Source organism: Tiliqua scincoides, chromosome 11 (genome assembly GCF_035046505.1).
Source record: "Tiliqua scincoides isolate rTilSci1 chromosome 11, rTilSci1.hap2, whole genome shotgun sequence".
Classification (NCBI taxonomy): Eukaryota; Metazoa; Chordata; class Lepidosauria; order Squamata; family Scincidae; genus Tiliqua; species Tiliqua scincoides.
Window position 1 is genome coordinate 7,587,724 of NC_089831.1, and position 22,082 is coordinate 7,609,805.

Sequence of the window (22,082 nt, forward strand, 5' to 3'; positions counted from 1 at the left end):
GACTTATGCCCCAGAGGCATATAATCATACATGTGGCACTCGATGCAGAACACTGGATAGCCCCCACCCTGCTGCTGGCTGTCTGACTGCATAGCTTTTTTGTTATTGTTTTGTTGTTTTATTTAGGGGTCCTTTTAAAAACCGTACACTGGATAGCAGCCCTCTTCTCAAGGGAAGAGGAAGGGCAGTGTATGGGGCCCTGGCCTCCTCGCCCTGCTGCTGAACTCGCCCAGATGCTAAACTCTTGTGCCTTACCTGGCACTTAGTTCCCAGAGGCACTTGGTGTCCCAGAGGCCACACGCGTCTGCAGAGAGCCTCACGCGATGGCCTGCCTAGCTTTATACTCCTGGTTGGCTCCTCCCCCCTCCTTCCTTCCTGATTGAAAGGGGGCTGGCCTTCCCAGGTGAGTTTACAAAAGCTCAGGAAGGCAAATGGCTGCTGATGGGCGTGACCTACTCTGCAGGCTCCTGAATGGACTGCTTGGATTAGCCTAATGGGGCTCTTAATGGGTTGGGAATTGGCCCTTCCTAGGTCCTTTCCCTCCTAGTTCTGTTCTCTTAGGCTGGACTGTTTTTGTAACCTCAAGCTAGTTTTTATTTGGGTTTGTTTAATTATTTATTGCTCTCTAGATCCTGTGTCCCAATTTACTGACCTGTTTAGGTTATGTTCTAACTTAGATTAGGTTTAACCTGGGTTAAGTATAGGTTTAATTTAAACAAGTAGAAAACCTGCTTTTCACTTTATCCTCCTCCCTTCCTTCGATTAAGTGCTACCTTAGGTGCAGCTAACTTTCAATTTCGATTTAAATGCCTGACCCTTGGGCACTTACTCACGAGTAGGACTCTGCTCTTACTCACGAGTAGGACTCTGCTCCTGCTCACGAGTAGCCCTATGTACCTCCCTTAGGTGCTAACTTTCAATTTTGATTTAAGGTTGCTTTAAAGGTAAGGTTAAGGTTAGAAGACAGGGAGTTAGAAAGACAAAGCGTTAGAATGAGTACACTTACCTCCTCCTCCTGCTCCTCCTCCTCTCCTTCTCCAAAACTCAGAGGTCTCCTTGCCTTCTCCTCGCCCAGATGCTAAACTCTTGTGCCTTACCTGGCACTTAGTTCCCAGAGGCACTTGGTGTCCCAGAGGCCACACGCGTCTGCAGAGGTGAACCCCTGAACAGAGGTGAGGAGATCCACAGTGAGAGGGTCTCTGGCTGGGCTGACGGGAGCGGATGTGGGTTCGTTTGACTTCAAGTCAGTTCGGAGGCTCCCGAAGTTTTCGTACCCACAAAGTGTTGGCAACCTTCAGTCTCGAAAGACTATGGTATCGCGCTCTGAGAGGTGGTTCTGGAACAGCGTCTAGTGTGGCTGAAAAGGCCAATTCAGGAGTGACAATCCCTTCCACACTGGGAGCAAGTGCAGTCTGTCCCTGGTCTGTCTCCCTGGCTATGGGCCTTCCTTCTTTGCCTCTTTGCCTCAGACTGTTGGCCAAGTGTCTCTTCAAACTGGGAAAGGCCATGCTGCACAGCCTGCCTCCAAGCGGGCCGCTCAGAGGCCAGATTTTCCCACTTGTTGAGGTCCACTCCTAAGGCCTTCAGATCCCTCTTGCAGATGTCCTTGTATCGCAGCTGTGGTCTACCTGTAGGGCGCTTTCCTTGCACGAGTTCTCCATAGAGGAGATCCTTTGGGATCCGGCCATCATCCATTCTCACGACATGACCGAGCCAACACAGGCGTCTCTGTTTCAGCAGTGCATACATGCTAGGGATTCCAGCATGTTCCAGGACTGTGTTGTTTGGAACCTTGTCCTGCCAGGTGATGCCGAGAAAGCGTCGGAGGCAGCGCATGTGGAAAGCCACAAAGACTGGTTTGGAATTTGCACAATTCTGGCTGGGTGGATGGAAATGAGAGCTGATTTATGCTTGGGGGGCAGCAGCATCCTGCAGGGGGCGCCATAGCTCACAGTTGTGCAATCGCCCATAGCGCACATGGTCATGCACACTGTTCCCCCAAACCTAACTTGAGGCCATGCATCGCAAAGTAATGATTTTGCGCCTCTGTGAGGACGGGCAAATGGATGGTGAATAGCAGAGCATGCAGGGGGCTTGCTGAAGAGCACCCAGTGCCTGAGATGGTATGCAAAATGATGCCCCCTTACCCTGTAGCATACCAGACTCAGTGGTGGTGCCCACCGAGGTGGAGAAAAGAACCCTAGGTTCCCCCACCAGACCAGCTGCACTCTGATGACCCACCTGGCTTTTGGTTTTTTTGGGTCTGGAACACTGGCAGAGGAAACAGATGTTTAGCCTTCTTTGCCCTCTTGATCAAATGTAGCATTCCCCTGCCCCCCCTCCCCGGCCAGATGCAAGATGGTCCCTGGCTCTCTTAGTTCTTAGGAGCTCCATATCTTCCTCACCTCACTCATTTCTCTTCACACTGCAGTTCTGAGCCACCTGGCCTCCATCCTCCTTTCTTTGAACTTCTTCCTCTGATGCATTCTGAATAGGTCCAAGTTTTTCAAGATCAACACTGGAAGCTGGCTGCAGATGCTGACCTCTCCGTTCCACTGGCCATTTCTGCTCTGCGCAATCAGATGGTCTCTCTCATTTACATGGGTTGTGGGTTATTTTTATTGGTTATATAGGGCACCCTTTTGTCAGCTGGGGCAGTGTCACTCGAGGAGTGGAAAATTTTGGAGTCCTCCATTTTAATTAATTGAATGTTTTCTTTGTGTTACTGTGATTTAAAACTATGTGATTTTATTTTCTTAAAAACACACCATGTATGATGCTAATTTTCAGTGAATAAAATGAAGAATATGGAACTCGATGGACCCTTCTGTTGAGTATCATGAATAGATGTCTGCAGGATGCGTACATAATGAGGATTCTTCTGAGTAGTTGCATTATTCTCCAGCATGCATGTGCTGTTCATGTTAATATTGGGGAAAACATCAACATGGTCCTGTGTTTTGCAGCTGCAGAGGTTTCCCACATAGAGCTGCCAAAGGGACATAGCGCAGCACTGAAAAGCAGCACAACAGCACAAAAGGCTGTTGCAGCAGTAGATTTGCAGCAGTAGATTTGCACCTTCTTGCTGCACCTTTCTCCCCCCTCCAAGTCTGGGTCCCCCCACAATTTCCCTTTCTCCCCCCTCCAAGCCTGGGTTCCCCCACAATCTCCCTTTCTCCCCCCTCCAAGCCTGGGTGCCCCCACAATCTCCCTTTCTCCCCCCTCCAAGCCTGGGTGCCCCCACAATCTCCCTTTCTCCCCCCTCCAAGCCTGGGTCCCCCCACAATCTCCCTTTCTCCCCCCTCCAAGCCTGGGTCCCCCCACAATCTCCCTTTCTCCCCCCTCCAAGCCTGGGTCTCCCCACAATCTCCCTTTCTCCCCCCTCCAAGCCTGGGTGCCCCCACAATCTCCCTTTCTCCCCCCTCCAAGCCTGGGTGCCCCCACAATCTCCCTTTCTCCCCCCTCCAAGCCTGGATTCCGCCACAATCTCCCTTTCTCCCCTCCAAGCATGGATTCCGCCACAATCTCCCTTTCTCCCCTCCAAGCATGGATTCCGCCACAATCTCCCTTTCTCCCCCCTCCAAGCCTGGATTCCACCACAATCTCCCTTTCTCCCCCCTCCAAGCCTGGGTTCCCCCACAATCTCCCTTTCCCCCCCTCCAAGCCTGGGTGCCCCCACAATCTCCCTTTCTCCCCCCTCCAAGCCTGGGTCCCCCCACAATCTCCCTTTCTCCCCTCCAAGCATGGATTCCGCCACAATCTCCCTTTCTCCCCCCTCCAAGCCTGGGTCCCCCCACAATCTCCCTTTCTCCCCCCTCCAATCCTGGGTCCCCCCACAATCTCCCTTTCCCCCCCTCCAAGCCTGGATTCCCCCACAATCTCACTTTCCCCCCCTACAAGCCTGGGTCCCCCCACAATCTCCCTTACCCCCCTCCAAGCATGGATTCCGCCACAATCTCCCTTTCTCCCCCCTCCAATCCTGGGTCCCCCCACAATCTCCCTTTCTCCCCCCTCCTAGCCTGGGTTCCCCCACAAATCTCCCTTTCCCCCCCCTCCAATCCTGGGTCCCCCCACAATCTCCCTTTCTCCCCCCTCCAAGCCTGGGTCCCCCCACAATCTCCCTTCCTCCCCCCTCCAAGCCTGGATCCCCCCACAATCACAAATGTGAATGAATGAATGAATGAATGAATTATATCATATGGGGTGACAAAATTGTATGGGCTCTGTGTGTCAAATGACCTAGTTACACCTCTGGGTGAAATCACAGACTTGTTGTTCCCCAGAGTTGTGTTTCTCTTTGACTATGGCAAGCAGTTGCTTTGGGAGAACTTTTTGAGTGTTTGCATGAGTGTACAGTGCCTTTGTTGGTTAAACCCAGAAGGCACACCTTGGTTCAAAATGGCTGCCTTTCCCCTCAGGAGTGCAGCATAGGCAGGCCTGTTGCCTCAGGCTGAAAAGGGCGGGAAAAACCGTTAAGAGAGAGGGGGCATTGAGGGAGAACCAAACTGAAGGCTTAGAATGAAAGGTCCGGCACTCAGTGGCAGTGATTAATTAAGGCAGTGTTAATTAATCATGTTAAGATTAATTAACATGAGGCAGTGATTCCCAATGTTTTTTCACATGTGTATCCTCCATATTAGCAAAATGTTCGTAATTAATATAGTTACCAATACATCAAATTTATGTTTTTTACAGCTGATCTATATCTGATAATACACGAATTGATGTCCAGAAACTAGCACTTGCTCAGGCTTTTGCAGCCCCCTCTCTTCCTTCCTTCCTTCCTTCCTTCCTTGCCAGCCCCGCAAGGCATTCTAATGCTGACCTGCCTTTTTCCGCCATTACTCAGTACTTTTTCAAGTACCCCTAAAGGTCCTGGCAAGTACCCCTGCGGTACAGGTACCCCAGGTTGGGAACCACTGATATAAGGCATGGATGTCAAACACGTTTTATACAGAGGGCTGAAGTTAGCATTCATGGTGCCTGCTGAGGCCCGGAAGTGATGTCATTAAACAAAAAGTGACATCATTAAGCAAATGATGGTCAGAAATAAGCTCTTTGTTCTCACACAGAAACTTATATGTTGCCCATATGATTTTATTTCTTGTTTTATATATTGTATATCTTTAGTTCTTGAATTGCAAGCCGCCTCGAGCATTTTACTAATAATAATACAGGTATTTATATACTGCCTTTCTTGGTCGTCAGATTTCTCCTCAGACTTTATTCAAGGCGGTCTACATAGGCAGGCTATTTAAATCCCCGTAGGGATTTTTACAAATTGAAAGAAGGTTCTATCTTTCAAGAACCACAACATTCAGATGTTTCTTTCTGATCTGGTTTCACATTCTGGCCTCCATCCTCCCACACTCAGAGCAGATGGAATAACTCGGCTCAGCTTGTCAGCTGCTTCAAGGTCGCATTTGCTATGCCATAGGAAAGGCAGGACATCAATCAATCAATCAATCATTCAATCAATCAATTGTTCCACAGAGCTGTGTTTTTCTTTGACTATGGAAAACGGTTGCTTTGGGAGAAGTTTTTGAGTTTTGCACAGGTGTTGGTTAAACCCAGAAGGCACACCTTGGTCCAAAATGGCTGCCTTTCCCCTCAGGAGTGCAGTATAGGCAGGCCTGTTGCCTCAGGCTCAAAAGGGCGGGAAAAACCGTTAAGAGAGAGGGGGCATTGAGGGAGAACCAAACTGAAGGCTTAGAATGAAAGGTCCGGCACTCAGTGCATCACATGAGGCAGTGGTTCCCAATGTTTTTTCCCCTGTGTACTCCTCATATTAGTGAAATGTTTGTAATTCATAAAGTTGCTGTTATTTCAAATTTATATTTGAAATATATATTTATATGTATATATTTACAGCAAGCCTCTGTAGTGCCGCCACAACCACAACAGTGCTTTGGTTTAAATCATTGCCCTCCTCCAAGTTGCTATTGCTTTTCTGATTTTTTTAAAAGTTGTTTTATATATTGTACATTTATGTACATTATTGTACATTTTAAATCTTGAATTGTGAACCGTTTGCTCTGTTAAAGGAAAGATGGAATCGAAATCTTTCAAATAAATAAAAATTAGGGGAGACAATTAGGGGAGGTGCTATGCACCACCCCCAACATTTTGAATGTCACCATAGGCTAGATGCAGCAGTGGTGCGTTTGTGCACCCATTGGACATCTCATTCTGAACAAAAGGGGGCTTTAAATGACATGCCTGTTTCATCCTAACCATAAGCTTGGCACAGCTGGGTGTGGAATAATCACAATATCTCAGCATGGGACTGCCATGGCATGGTCAGGCTGCAGAAACATTGCTGGCACATGAAACTGCAGGCACTGATGGCTGCAGAAACACAGGCACATAAAACATCAGTAAAATCACCAAATTTTACCAAATAGATTTGGTATTGGCATTGGCCTTTAAAGCCCTTCATGGTTTAGGTCCAGGTTATCTGAGAGACAGCCTTCGTCCATACATTACAGCCTGCTCTCTTAGGGAGAGAATCCCTCTCTGACGGATTCTCTTTCAAGTGCTGCCATTATCCCAAGTTAGAGGGATGGTGGCACAGGGGGTGAGACTTCTCTATAGTGGCATCACAGCAATGCAATTCCCTACCAGGGGAACGAAGAACTTCCCCATTCCCTCGTGGTCTGCTATACATTCCAGCCCACTCTTTTAGGTCATCCTTCAAGTGCTGCCATTATCCCAAGTTAAAGGGATGGGGGATGAGACTATAGTGGAGCCAAAACTCTGAAATTCTCTACTGGGGGAACTAAGACCTCCTGGTCTTTTGGTGAGAGCTCAAAACCATTGTGTTGCATCCTGCATTAGGGTGATGTGCCATTGGCTGTCCCCTGTGTCTATATAGCAGTGCTTCAGTAGAAATAGTTGCCCTCTACCATATGATTTTATTTCTTGTTTCATATATTGTATATTTTTAGTTCTTGAACTGTAAGCCAACTTGAGCATTTGCTCTGGCATAGGAAAGATGCTATGCTTTTCTTACCAAGCATAGAATTGGCCTTCTTCACTGCCACTGCACATTGGGTCAACACTTTCATCGAGCTGTCCACCACCACCCCAAGATCTTTCCCCTGATCTGTCACAGACAGCTCAGAACCCATTAGCCTATATATGAAGTTTTGATTTTTTGCCCCCATTGTGCATTACTTTACACTTACTGACATTGAAACACATCTGCTATTTTGCTGCCCTTTGTCCTAGTTTGGAGATATCCTTCTGGAGCTCCTCACAATCGCTTCTGGTCCTCACCACTCGGAAAAGTCAGGTGTCGTCCGCAAACTTAGCCACCTTGCTGCTTAATCCTGGCTCCAGGTCATTTATGAACCTGGTTGAAAAGTACTGGTCCCAGGACAGATCCTTGGGGTACACTGCTTTTCACCTCCCTCCACTGTGAAAATTGTCCATTGATACCCACTCTCTGTTTCCTGGTCTTCAACCAGTTCCCAATCCATGAGTGGACCTGCCCTTTAATTCCCTGACTGTTTTCTCAGTAGCCTTTGGTGAGAGACTGTGTCGAACACCTTCTCAAAGTCCAGATATATAATATCCATGGGTTCTCCTGCATCCACAAGCCTGTTGACCTTTTCAAAGAATTCTAAAAGGTTTGTGAGGCAAGACTTACCCTTACAGAAGCCATGCTGATTCTTCCTCAGTAAGGTTTGTTCATCTATGTGTTTTGAGATTCTATCTTTGATGAGATATTCCACCATCTTACCTGGAATAGATGTTAGGCTGACCAGCCAATAGTTTCCCGGTCCCCCTTCCTTCCCTTTTTAAAGATCGGTGTGACATTTGCTATCCTCCTCTGGTACCGTGTCTATTTTAAGGGATGAGTTGCATATTTTTGTCAAGAGATCAGCAACTTCATTCTTCAGTTACTTAATAACTCTTGGGTGGATGCCATCAGGGCCCAGTGTCTTATAATTTGTCTATTAGGTCTGAAACATCTTCTCTTTTAACCTCTATCCTAATTAATTCCTTGGTCAGGAGGGGCCGTTCAGGCAGCAGTATCTGCCCAACATCTGCAAATAACTCATTTGCAGATGCAAATAACAGATGCAAATAACTCATTTAATTTCTCTGCCATCTCTAAATCTCCTTTTATCTCCCCTTTCCCTCCCTCACCATCCAGAGGACCAACTGCTTCTCTGGTGGGTTTCCTCCTTCGAACATATTTGAAGAAGCTTTTATTATTCCCCTTAATGTTGCTGGCCATGTGTTCCCCATAGTCTCTCTTGGCCTCCCATATCACCTTCTTACATTTCTTTTGCCACTGTTTATGTTCCTTTTTATTCTCCTCATTAGGGCAAGCCTTCCATTTATGGAAGGAAGCCTCCTTGCCCTTTATAGCCTCTCTAATTTGGCTCGTTAGCCATGCGGGCACCCTCCTGGACTTAGTTGAGCCCTTCTTGCTTTGCGGTATACACTTCTACTAGGTCTCTATTACTGTTGTTTTAAGCAGCCTCCGTGCACTCTGGAGAGATTTAACTCTTTTTACCTTTCCTTTCAACCTCCTTTTAACCATCCTCCTCATTTGAGGGAAGTCCACTCGTCGGAAGTAAAGAGTTTTGCATCAGATTTGCTTGGTACTCTTCCCCTGACGTGCATGTCAAAACATATCGCAGCATGGTCACTTTTCCCCAATGGCTCAGTAACGTTTACCTCTCTAACCAATTCCTGAGTACTGCACAATATTAAATCCAGAGTGGTGGGCTCCATAACTAGCTGCTCTAAGGCACAGTCATTTAGAATGTCAGGAAATCTGGTCCCTCTTTCGTGACCAGAACACAAATTGACCCAGTTGATGTGAGGATAATTGAATTCCTCCATGATTACAACCCTGTCCCTCTTTGACACCTCCCTGATCTGTTTCCTTATCTTCCTTCCTTGCCAGCCTTTCAAGGCATTCTAATTCAGACCTGCCTTTTCCCGCCATTATTCATTTCCTTTTGAAGTACCCTTAAAGGTCCTGGCAAGTACCCCCAGGGGTATCCGTACCCCAGGTTGGGAACCACTGATATAAGGCTTGGATGTCAAAAGCATTTCATATAGAGGGCCAAAGTTAGCATTCATGGTGCCTGCTGAGGGCTGGAAGTGATGTCATTAAGGAGAAAGTGTTGTCATTAAGCAGATGGTGGCCAGAAATAAACTTTTTGTTCTCAAATAGAAACTCATTATCTGCAAATGACAAAAGAGAAAATGTGCAAATCTTGTATGAGAGAGCCCAATTATCAAGCTGGGACAGCCCAATTATAACAGGGGACAGATAAATTGCTTCCGGGGGCCACATTCGGTTCATGAGCCTTATGTTTGACTACTCCGATAGTTTGCACTGAGAAGGAATATTGGTAGGGAATCAGTAGGGAACCAGAGAGCCTGCCATAGGGTTCTGTGGTGGTGCTGTAGGGGAGCTGCCTAAGGAGGTTCTGAATGGACTTAGGGGAAAGTGAAGGCAGAAAGAAGAGAGAAAGGAGGAGGGAAAGTCTGAGGGCATAAATATTACACTCAGTAAATATAGCAAAAATGGCTCAACTTCTGTTGGCTCTTGCAGACTTCCTGGCAGCAGAGAAAATGCGACCCCCTGTGCAAAAGACTCTGTGGCTGGCCAGGTGAAGGAATGAGGAAATTGTTACTCCACTTTGGCTGGGCACCACCAGTGAGTATGCCAATGCCAGACGTTATGGAAAGGTATGGGATGCGCTGGGGATATATAGGGAGACTCTCCTCTCCAAAATCTCCATAGAACGGGAAATGAACACTTGCCCATATACAGAGATTCCCAAGTCCCTGAGGAGCAATCTTCTCCTCACATCTGAAGGGGAGACCTGGTTTCCCAAGAGCCAGGGCTTGGGGAGCCTTCAGGGAAGGCTGGCTGAGGGGTGCTCAGTGCCAGGGAAGGACCTCAAGCAATACTGCCGGGTCCCTTTCAGCAGGTCTGGCCAAGGGCTCTGTGGGGGGGGGGGGCTCACCTCTTGGTTGGAGAGCACTGCCTCTGTCTCTTTCCTGACCAGTTTCTCTTCTATCACATGCAGGTCCCACAGGCTGATGACTTGGACTTCCTATTTCAAAAGAATAGGAGGGACCCCAAGTGCCTCTGGGAACTAAGTGCCAGGTAAACCGAGAGTTTAGCATCTGGGCAAGGAGAAGGCAAGTAGACCTCTGAGTTTTGGAGAAGGAGACGAGGAAGACGACAAGAGGGTAAGTGTACTCTTTCTACTCTTTGTCTTTCTAACTCCCTGTCTTCTAACCTTAACTTTAACTTTAAATCAACCTTAAATCAAAATTGAAAGTTAGCACCTAAGGGAGGTACATAGGTCTACTCTGAGCAGGAGCAGAGTCCAAGGGTCAGGCACTTAAATCAAAGTTGAAAGTTAGCTGCACCTAAGTTAGCACCTAATCGAAGGAAGGGAGGAGGATAAAGTGGAAAGCAGGTTTTTCTACTTTGTTTTAAATTAAACCTATACTTAACCCAAGTTAAACTTAATCTAAGTTAGAACATAACCTAAACAGTTCAGCAAATTGGGACACAGGATCTAGAGAGCAATAAATAATTAAACAAACTCAAATAAAAACTAGCTTGAGGTTACAAAACAGTCCAGCCTAAGAGAACAGGAGGGAAAGAACCTAGTAAGGGCCAATTCCCAACCACCCAGGCAGAGTCCATTTTAGAAATTCAGCATCACCACCTTTAGGAGGTGATAAGAGCCCCATTAGGCTAATCCAAGCACTCCACTCAGGAGCCTGCAGAGTAGGTTATGCCCATCAGCAGCCTTTTGTCTTCCTGAGCTTTTGTAAGTTCACCTGGGAAGACCAGCCCCCCCTTTCAATCAGGAAGGAAGGAGGGAGGAGGAGCCAGCCAGGAGTATAAAGCTAGGCCTGCCATCGCGTGAGGCTCTCTGCAGACGTGTGGGGCCTCAGGGACCCCAAGTGCCTCTGGGAACTAAGTACCAGGTAAACTGAGAGTTTAGCATCTGGGCGGGTTCAGCAGCAAGGCGAGGAGGCCAGGGCCCCATACACTGCCCTTCCTCTTCCCTTGAGAAAAGGGCTGCTAACCAGTGTAGGGTTTTTTAAAAGTACCCCTAAATAAAACAACAACAACAAAAAAGCTATGCAGTTAGACAGCCAGCAGCAGGGTGGGGGCTATCCAGTGTTCTGCATCGAGTGCCACATGTATGATTATATGCCTCTGGGGCATAAGTCATGGGTGTGTCCTCGGTGCAAGGAGCTCCAGGGTCTCAGGCAACGCATCCGCTCCCTTGAAGCCTTGGTGGGCAACCTGAAGAAGCGCAGGCAGGCAGAGGAGGACCATGGGGAGACTTCCGGGGACGATCAGGCTTCGTCCCAACCTCAGGCGTGCAGCTCCTCAGCTGCCCGGGTGGGAAGTCTTGGTGCTGGAGGACATCATCCCCCTCGGCGGGAGGGGGTCAGGGGCTTCTTGTAGTGGGGGATTCGATTATTAGAAACATAGAGAGGGGGGGTTTGCGACGGATGTGAGGACCGCATGGTGACTTGCCTGCCTGGTGCGAAGGTGGCGGACATCACTTCTCATCTAGACAGGCTGGTAGACAGTGCTGGGGCAGAGGTAGCGGTTGTGGTGCATGTCGGTACCAACGACGTGGGCAAGTGTAGCTGGGAGGTCCTGGAGGCCAAATTTAGTCTTTTAGGCAGGAAGCTGAAAGCCAGGACCTCAAAGTCCTCAAAGGTAGCGTTCTCTGAAGTGCTACCTGTTCCACGCGCAGGGCCAGCTAGGCAGGCGGAGATAAGGGGTCTCAATGCGTGGATGAGACGGTGGTGTAGGGAGGAGGGGTTTAGATTCGTTAGGCACTGGGGAACGTTTTGGGACAAGCGGGGCCTGTACAAGAGGGACGGGCTCCACTTGAACCAGAATGGAACCAGACTGCTGGCGCATAACATTAAAAAGGTGGCAGAGCAGCTTTTAAACTGATCCCTGGGGGAAGGCCGACAGGAGCCGAGGGGCATCCGGTTCGGGACTCCTCATCCCTATGGGATGAGGATGGGGAGGTTAGAGAACAACAAGAGAAAGGCAGAGTAGGAGAAGAAATTGGGAAAGGTAGAGTGATGGGATGTGATAGACGGTTTGGCACAATGAGAGGATGCGGGGACAAAGGAGCAAATAAGCAGCCCATCCTGGGGCATTCCGTGTACAAATGCTTTTATGCGAATGCCTGAAGTCTATGAGCAAAGGTGGGAGAACTGGAATGTCTGGTGACAATGGAAAACATTGACATAGTGGGCATAACGGAAACCTGGTGGAATGCGGAGAATCAGTGGGATACCACAATCCCGGGCTATAAACTCTACAGGAGGGACAGGCAGGGGCGTGTTGGAGGTGGGGTGGCTGTTTATGTTAAGGAAGGGATAGAATCCAGCAAAGTAGAGACTGAAGGTGGATCCGACTCCACCGTAGAATCTCTGTAGGTTAAATTACCAGGCTTGTGCAGCGATGTAATACTGGGGGCGTGCTATCGTCCTCCAAACCAGAAATCGGATGGGGACCTTGAAATGAGGAAACAGATCAGGGAGGTGACAAGGAGGGATGGGGTTATAATCATGGGGGACTTCAATTATCCTCATATTGTCTGGGTCAATTTGTGTTCTGGTCATGATAAGGAAACCGGATTTCTTGACGTGCTAAATGACTGTGGCTTAGAGCAGCTAGTCAAGAGGGCAGGTGACTCTGGATTTAATATTGTGTGGTACGCAGGACCTGGTTAGAGATGTAAACGTTACTGAGCCATTGGGGAACAGTGATCATGCTGCCATCCGTTTTGACATGCACGTTGGGGGAAGAATACCAGGCAAATCTCTAACAAAAACCCTTGACTTCCGACGGGCGGACTTCCCTCAAATGAGGAGGCTGGTTAGAAGGAGGTTGAAAGGGAGGGTAAAAAGAGTCCAATCTCTCCAGAGTGCATGGAGGCTGCTTAAAACAACAGTAATAGAGGCCCAGCAGAGGTGTATACCGCAAAGAAAGAAGGGTTCCACTAAATCCAGGAGGGTGCCCGCATGGCTAACCAGCCAAGTTAGAGAGGCTGTGAAGGGCAAGGAAGCTTCCTTCCGTAAATGGAAGTCTTGCCCTAATGAGGAGAATAAAAAGGAACATAAACTGTGGCAAAAGAAATGTAAGAAGGTGATACGGGAGGCCAAGCGAGACTATGAGGAACGTATGGCCAGCAACATTAAGGGGAATAATAAAAGCTTCTTCAAATATGTTAGAAGCAGGAAACCCGCCAGAGAAGCGGTTGGCCCTCTGGATGGTGAGGGAGGGAAAGGGGAGATAAAAGGAGACTTAGAGATGGCAGAGAAATTAAATGAGTTCTTTGCATCTGTCTTCACGGCAGAAGACCTCGGGCAGATACCGCTGCCCGAACAGCCCCTCCTGACCGAGGAGTTAAGTCAGATAGAGGTTAAAAGAGAAGATGTTTCAGACCTCATTGATAAATTAAAGATCAATAATGCCTGATGGCATCCACCCAAGAGTTATTAAGGAATTGAAGAATGAAGTTGCAGATCTCTTGACTAAGGTATGCAACTTGTCCCTCAAAATGGCCACGGTGCCAGAAGATTGGAGGATAGCAAATGTCACGCCTATCTTTAAAAAGGGAAAGAGGGGGGACCCGGGAAACTATAGGCCGGTCAGCCTAACATCCATAGCGGGTAAGATGGTGGAATGCCTCATCAAAGATAGGATCTCAAAACACATAGACAAACAGGCCTTGCTGAGGGAGAGTCAGCATGGCTTCTGTAAGGCTAAGTCTTGCCTCACAAACCTTATAGAATTCTTTGAAAAGGTCAACAGGCATGTGGATGTGGGAGAACCCGTAGACATTATATATCTGGACTTTCAGAAGGCGTTTGACACGGTCCCTCACCAAAGGCTACTGAAAAAACTCCACAGTCAGGGAAATAGAGGACAGGTCCTCTCATGGATTGAGAATTGGTTGGAGGCCAGGAAACAGAGAGTGGGTATCAATGGGCAATTTTCACAATGGAGAGAGGTGAAAAGTGGTGTGCCCCAAGGATCTGTCCTGGGACCGGTGCTTTTCAACTTCTTCATAAATGACCTGGAGACAGGGTTGAGCAGTGAGGTGGCAAAGTTTGCAGACGACACCAAACTTTTCCGAGTGGTGAAGACCAGAAGTGATTGTGAGGAGCTCCAAAAGGATCTCTCCAGACTGGCAGAATGGGCAGCAAAATGGCAGATGCGCTTCAATGTCAGTAAGTGTAAAGTCATGCACATTGGGGCAAAAAATCAAAACTTTAGATATAGGCTGATGGGCTCTGAGCTGTCTGTGACAGATCAGGAGAGAGATCTTGGGGTGGTGGTGGACAGGTCGATGAAAGTGTTGACCCAATGTGCAGTGGCAGTGAAGAAGGCCAATTCTATGCTTGGGATCATTAGGAAGGGTATTGAGAACAAAACGGCTAGTATTATAATGCCGTTGTACAAATCTATGGTAAGGCCACACCTGGAGTATTGTGTCCAGTTCTGGTCGCCGCATCTCAAAAAAGACATAGTGAAAATGGAAAAGGTTCAAAAGAGAGCGACTAAGATGATTATGGTGCTGGGGCACCTTCCTTATGAGAAAAGGCTACGGTGTTTGGGCCTCTTCAGCATAGAAAAGAGACGCCTGAGGGGGGAAATGATTGAGACATACAAAATTATGCAGGGGATGGACAGAGTGGATAGAGAGATGCTCTTTACACTCTCACATAATACGAGAACCAGGGGACATCCACTAAAATTGAGTGTTGGGTGGGTTAGAACAGACAAAAGAAAATATTTCTTTACTCAGCAGGTGGACGGTCTGTGGAACTCCTTGCCACAGGATGTGGTGCTGGCGTTATAATGTGGAGCCATTAGATATTTGATTTTCTCTGTAAACCGCTTTGTGAACTTTTTGTTGAAAAGCGGTATATGAATACTGTAGTTGTTGTTGTTGGCGTCTAGCCTGGATGCCTTTAAAAGGGGATTGGACAAGTTTCTGGAGGAAAAATCCATGATGGGGTACAAGCCATGATGTGTATGCGCAACCTCCTTATTTTAGAAATGGGCTATGTCAGAATGCCAGATGCAAGGGAGGGCACCAGAATGAGGTCTCTTGTTATCTCAGGTGTGCTCCCTGGGGTTCATATTCATAAATGAATATGAATCTCTGGGGCATTTGGTGGGCCGCTGTGAGATACAGGAAGCTGGACTAGATGGGCCTATGGCCTGATCCAGTGGGGCCGTTCTTATGTTCTTATGTCCAAGTTCACAGCAAGAAGGGCAGAGGCCTGGTGGGTGGCAAGCACCAAAGGTAAGGAAGAAGAAACGCCCCCCCCCTCCCCAACAGACATACATATTCAATCAATCACTCAGAGTGCACTGAGAGTTTTGGATTGCAATGTGTTACCTGACCAAGTACTTGATGTCAGGGTTTCTCACACTGTGGGTCACTGTGGGTGTCAGGGTTTCTCACACTGTGGATTTCTCACAAAGTGGGTCCTGACCCAAGTTCTGGTGGGTCCCACAGAGCCTCCAATGAAAACACGTGTGAGTGAAAGATTACTCATTGCCTCAAGCCCCGAGACTATTCTCAAGCATCTCCATAGAATGGGAATGAACACTTTCCCATCTATGGAGGTTCCCACATCCCTGAGGAGCAATCTTCTCCTCACATCTGAAGGAGAGACCTGGTTTCCCAAGAGCCAGGGCTTGCGGAGCCATCAGGGTTCAGGGGAGGCTGGCTGACTGAAGTAAACAGGTGCAAAAACACTGGGCAAATGTGTTTGTGCCACTCCACTTTATACTGGCCCTCACCAGACCTGCTCCGGTGGTTTTGCTCATGTGATGTGCTGAACCTGTGCAGTCTTTACCCTGCCCTGCCCTGGCCCTTGTCACTCCCTTTTTGGCCTCAAGCCATCTCTGGGATGGATGGCTAAGGCAGAGAATTGGTTTGGAGATTGATGGTCATGGATGCCAGATTGGGCTGGGAAAGTGCTAGAGGAACTGAAGTGGAAACTATTGTTTGTTTGGGGTTTCTTGTTCTTATGTCTCTTGAACCAATGACATAAAGCGATCCCAGGTTATCAACCCTATAGGAGGAACAGGGAGGGGCGTGATGGAGATAGGGTGGCCATGTATGTCAAAGAAGGGGTAGAATCTAGCAGGGTGGAGGGACCTGGAAGCGGAAACTCCACCTCAGCTGGGCACCACCAGTGAGTATTCAAGCACTACTGCCGGGTCTGGCCAAGAGCTCAGTGGGGGGGGGGCACTTCTCTGTTGGAGGACACTGCCTCTGTCTCTTTCCTGACCAGTTTCTCTTCTATCTCATGCAGGTTCCCCAGGCAGAGGAATTGGACCTCCTATTTGAAAAGAATAGGAGGTCTAGGTTCTCTGTGAGGAGGGCGGAGGCCAAGTGGCTGACACTGGAAAACAGGAGGCGAGCACCCCAGGTGAGAAAGAAAAAGCCCCCCCCCCCCCACACACACACATACAGAGAGAGAGAGAGAGAGAGAGAGTACACTGAGGCGGAATATCAGCAGGGAATCGGGAGGGATCCAGGGAGCCTGCCTTTGATTCTGTGGTGGTGCCCTAGGGGAGCTGCTTAAGGAGGCTGTGGGTGGACGAAGGGAAAGTGGAGCCGAAGAAGAGAAGAAGGATCATGGAAAGACTGAGGGCATGGGGGTCTCTGAGGGGCTGCATCCCAGATGCTGGGCTCTGGGGGGGTGTCAAGCTGAGTGCGCCTGTCTCCCAGTTCGAGCCGTGCCCTGCCCAGGTTGCCAAGAGAAGTGCAGGGACTTATGGGTTGCTGAGCAAAAACAGCTGAATCTTGATGGGGTCTTGTTCCTTCACCCCCTGTAGAAAGTCCTTCTAACAGGAGCTCTGTCTCTGTTTCTTCACAGGCTGCTCCGACTGTGGTTGGGAGGAGGTGAGTTCCTGTGAGGACCCAGCCTGGCCGGGGCCAGCCCATACTGACCTGTGGGGAATGGAGCTCAGTTCCAACACCCTGGGATGCTGTCTGGTGTCCGGATGGCAGGATTGCAAGTGGGGTCTCCCTCAGGTCCTCCATATGGAACAGCTTCTCCACCGAGACCTGGAATGCCACCGTCTGTGATGGATCCCTTCCGGAAGTACCTGCTTGCTCCACAGATCCAGCGGCCTCCATCGCTGACCCAGTGACGAGGACTGAAAAGATGGCAGACAAGGTCCCACCACAGAGAATTCGTGAGCTAGTCGCAGAGTCCCAGGCCCTCATGGATTTGCTGATTTTGGATGGAAGCTGGATCTGAACATCTTCTGCAGGAGGATGGAGATCCAGGAGGCAGCCAAGAAACCTGTAACGCAAAAGCAGAAACTGTGTATTGACATTGCAACACCTTTACACCTGGCGAGGAGCAATCTGAAGGTGGGGAACACAGAGCCTCATGGGAACTTTGTGTGGAGGGCAAACTCTTGAATGACCCAACAGCCTAGCAATGGAACTGGACAAAGAGTTGTACAGCCCAAAAAACCATCTGGTAGAGTGGAACCAGATGCCCACAAGAGACAGATGGGTTCCAGGGCAAGTGCCCAGGCAGTGTCAAGGTTTAATGCACCCTGCTGCTCAGGCTGGACCACCAGCCTGCACAGTACAAACAGGAACCTGTCTGGCTCGCTTGCTGGGCGTTCACACTCAGACACGTGCCAGCATCATGCAGGCCCTCTGGCTCGACATCAAACACAACAAGCTCCAAGACAGTTTTGAGAAGGAGTTTGACCAGATCTCTGGCTGTATTTGCATGTGATTCTCTGAGATCCCCAGGAAACCGGTGGGGCTCCCACAACACCCAGATCCCATCAGTTATGTGATCAGTGTGGACCGTAATGATCAACAAAGCCAGCCTGCTGAGACAGTGGTGTGGAGGTGGATGATCCTTTGAAGGCCCAAATGAGCAACTTCTTGGCTCCACCTCTAAGCAGCAGGAAACAGCATCCATGGATGTCAAGATCCATGAGACAATTGAATCTATTACCAGCTGAAGATGCAGGGAGACTTGAGGTCTTTCCCTGCCACTGGGCACCCCACAGCCTGCCTCTCCTGTACTCTGAAGGCTCTATGTGTGTCTGTGTGGGGGGCGTTTCTTCATAATCCTTTGGTGACTGACTCCTTTCTTCAAATGAGAGCAACCGGGCCTCCGCTCTCTGTGCTGCGAACTTGGATCTCCTACTCTTTAGACGTAGGAGGTCCAAGTCGTCAGCCTGGGGGACCTGCATATGATAGAAGAGAAACTGGTCAGTGAACAGACAGAGGCTGTGCCCTCCAACAGAGAAGGGCCCCCCAAAAGAGCAGTGCCTCCCCCACAGAGCTCTGGGCCAGACCCGATCAAAGAGACCCAGCTGTATTGCTTGAGGTCCTCCCCGGGTTCTGACCAGCCTCACCAGAACCCTGAAGGATCCCCTGAGCCCTGGCTCTTGGGAAACCAAGTCTCTCCTTTAGATGTGGGGAGAAGATTGCTCCCTAGGGGTGTGGGCACTTCTGTGTGTGGGAAAGTGTTCACTACCCATGCTATGGAGATGCTGGAGAGGAGAATCTCCCTTGAGGTCCCCAAGGGACAGCTCCCATGCAGCACCTCCACAGAACCCAAAGGCAGGCTCTCTGGCTCCCTACTGATTCTCTACTGAAATTCCATTTCAGTGCACTCTCTCCTTCCGTACGTCTGTGCAGGAGCGTTTTTCTTCCTCACCTGGGGTGTTTCCCACCTGCGCTCGAGCGGCAGCCACCGCGCCTTGATGCTCCTGAGTCTGCGCTTGGACCTCCTTTCCTTTACGAAAAGGAGGCCCAGCTCATCACCCTGGGGGACCTGCAGGGGATAGAAGAGAAACTGGTCAGGGAACAGACAGAGGCAGCGCCCTCCAGCAGGGAATTGCCACCCAAAAGACTCCTTAGCCAGACTCTGGTCAAAGAGACCCAGCTGTATTGCTTGAGGTCTTCCCCGGGCTGTGAGCACCCATCGATCAGCCTCCCCCGAACCCTGAAGGATCCCCTGAGCCCTGGCTCTTGGGAAACCAGGTCTCTCCTTTAGATGTGGGGAGAAGATTGCTCCCCAGGGGTGTGGGCACTTCTGTGTGTAGGAAAGTGTTCACTACCCATCCTATGGAGATGCTGGAGAGGAGAATCTCCCTTTAGCTCCCCAGCATGTCCAGCATTTCCAGAACATCAAGCATAAGCATACTTACTGGTGGTGCCCAGCTGAGGTGGAGTTTAGCTCTCCACTTTCTGCCACCCGACCGGCCGCACAGTCTTGGTCCCAGGTGGCCCCTTTGCTGCCTGGAAGATTGCAAGAGGAAAGAGAAGCTGAGCCATTTTTTCCAAATTTCTGAGTGTAATTTTTACACACTCCTTCCCAGAGTCAAACCCACCTCCCTGGCTGTGTCCAAGTCCAGCAGTCCCTCCATTATCAGGCGCTCCAGGACCCTGGCCCTCAGGACACAGCACTAGGTAGGGAGTCACTGTCAAACCTTCCCAGCTCCTGCTCTGTGAACTATACCTATGGGTGGTATATACCTGGAGGTATATATATATATATACCTGGGGTGCCCAGGTCAGCCTGGGGGATCTGCAGGTGATAGAAGAAAAACAGATCAGGGAAGAGAAAGAGGCAGTGCCTCCCAACAGATCCCTTGACCAGACCCACTCAGAGGGGCCCGGCAGTACAGCTTGAGGTCCTTCCCTGGCACTGAGCACCCCTCAGCCAGCTTCCTCTGAACCCTGAAGGCTCCCCGAGCCCTGGCTCTTGGGAAACCAGGTCTCTCCTTTAGATGTGAAGAGAAGATTGCGGATCAGGGATGGGGGCACCTCCGTTTATGGGAAATTGTTCATTTCCTGTCCTATGGAGATGCTGGAGAGATAGGTCAGAGATAGGAGGAAGTGACACTTCTAGCATGCCTCAAGCATGCTTCTAGTGCGGTTCTTTTGAAAAATGACAAAATGGTGTCCAGTCATACAAGAGTAATTAAAACCAATTACATGGAGGCTACCGTGTTCCTACCAGTAGAAATAAAGGCATAGAGGCGGTTATCTTTTCTAGCTCTGACACAGAGTACTTGGTCGGGTAACAAGTTTTGATCCAAGACTCTCAGTGCATTCTAAGCAAGTGAGTGAATGTGTGTGTGTGTGGGGGGGGGGGGATGTTTTTTCTTCCATGTCTTTGGTGCTTGCCTCCTGCCCTTGAATGCCAGCCATTGGGTCTCCGCCCTCCTTGCTGTGAAGTTGGACCTCCTATCCTTTTGGAATAGGAGATCCAAGTCATCTGCCTGGGGGACCTGCATGCCCTCCAACGGAGCCCTTGGGCAGACCCTGGTCAAAGGGACCCGGCAGTATTGCTTGAGGTCCTTCCCTGGCACTGAGCATCCCTCAGTCAGCCTCCCCTGAAGGCTCCCTGAACCCTGGCTCTTGGGAAACCAGGTCTCTCCTTTAGATATGTGGAGAAGATTGCGGATCAGGGATGTGAGCACCTCTGTGTATGGGAAAGTCTTCATTTCCCATTCTATGGAGATGCTGGAGAGAAGAGTCTTCCTGTCTGTCCTCAGCTTATCCCACTCATTACCATAACATCGGGCATCAGCATACTCACTGGTGTCGCCCAGCCAAGGTGGAGTAATGATTTCCACATTCTTCCACCTGGTTAGCCCCAGAGTCTTTCGCACAGGGGGCCGCATTTGCTCTGCTCCCAGGAAGTCTGCAGGAGCAAACAGGAGTTGAGCCATTTTTGCTGTATTGATCGAGTATGAATTTGACCACCCCTTTCCAGAGGCAGAGTCACAGATTCCTCCTTCCTCCCCCTGGCTGGCAAGAGAAATTCCAAAATGCCTTCATTTCCAGATGTTTCCCTTCAGGGTGGGGTCATCCTTCTTTTTGCTGCAGAGCTCACATGCCTTCCAAGCTTCCTACGGGAGCAGTGGCAAATCAGCCAGGCTGTTATTCAGGCAGCTGAGGACTTCCACACTCCTCCACCGTCTCCTGGCAGCTTATCACAGGGACTCCTCATGGCTCTGTTCTCTAACAAGGGCTACTCTGCAGATTCAGTCCCCCATCCAAGCCGTGACAAGAGTTACTCCCACTTAGCTCCTTCAGGCAGGGCAACAACTCAACCTCCATACCACACCTCCTGCCATGGAAAATTTGAGGGTATGGAACAGGAGAGAGGACTCCTGGGACAACGAGACGCAGCATTCTTGCTTGAGGGCAGTGTCTGGCACAGACTACCTCTTTGCCACCCTCTCCTGTGGCATGGAGGATGGAGATCTCCATGGAGGAGGGAGATCTCCGAGGATGGAGATCCAGGAGGCAGCCAAGAAACCTGTAACGCAAAAGCAGAAACTGCGTATTGACGTTGCAACACCTTTACACCTGGCAAGGAGGAATCTGAAGGTGGAGAACACAGAGCCTCATGGAAACTTTGTGTGGAGGGCAAACTCTTGAATGACCCAACAGCCTAGCAATGGAACTGGATAAAGAGTTGTACAGCCCAAAAAACCATCTGGTAGAGTGGAACCAGATGCCCTCCAACAGAGCCCTTGGGCAGACCCTGGTCAAAGGGACCAGGCAGTATTGCTTGAGGTCCTTCCCTGGCACTGAGCATCCCTCAGTCAGCCTCCCCTGAAGGCTCCCTGAACCCTGGCTCTTGGGAAACCAGGTCTCTCCTTTAGATATGTGGAGAAGATTGCGGATCAGGGACGTGGGCACCTCTGCGTATGGGAAAGTGTTCATTTCCCATTCTATGCACAGTCTTTTGCACAGGGGTTCGCATTTGCTCTGCTCCCAGGAAGTCTGCAGGAGCAAACAGGAGTTGAGCCATTTTTGCTGTATTGATCGAGTATGAATTTGACCACCCCTTTCCAGAGGCAGAGTCACAGATTCCTCCTTCCTCCCCCTGGCTGGCAAGAGAACTTCCGAGATCCCTTCATTTCCAGATGTTTCCCTTCAGGGTGGGGTCATCCTTCTTTTTGCTGCAGAGCTCACATGCCTAGCAAGCTTCCTGCGGGAGCAGTGGCAAATCAGCCAGGC

The 22,082-nt window shown here is 49.5% G+C and overlaps 1 pseudogene; it reads left to right on the forward strand.

Annotated features, from left to right (window-relative positions):
* The window catches only part of LOC136662441 (SWI/SNF-related matrix-associated actin-dependent regulator of chromatin subfamily D member 2-like), a 46,282-nt pseudogene extending 28,227 nt beyond the window's left edge, over positions 1 to 18,055 (forward strand).
* Positions 18,056 to 22,082: the final 4,027 nt, after the last annotated feature.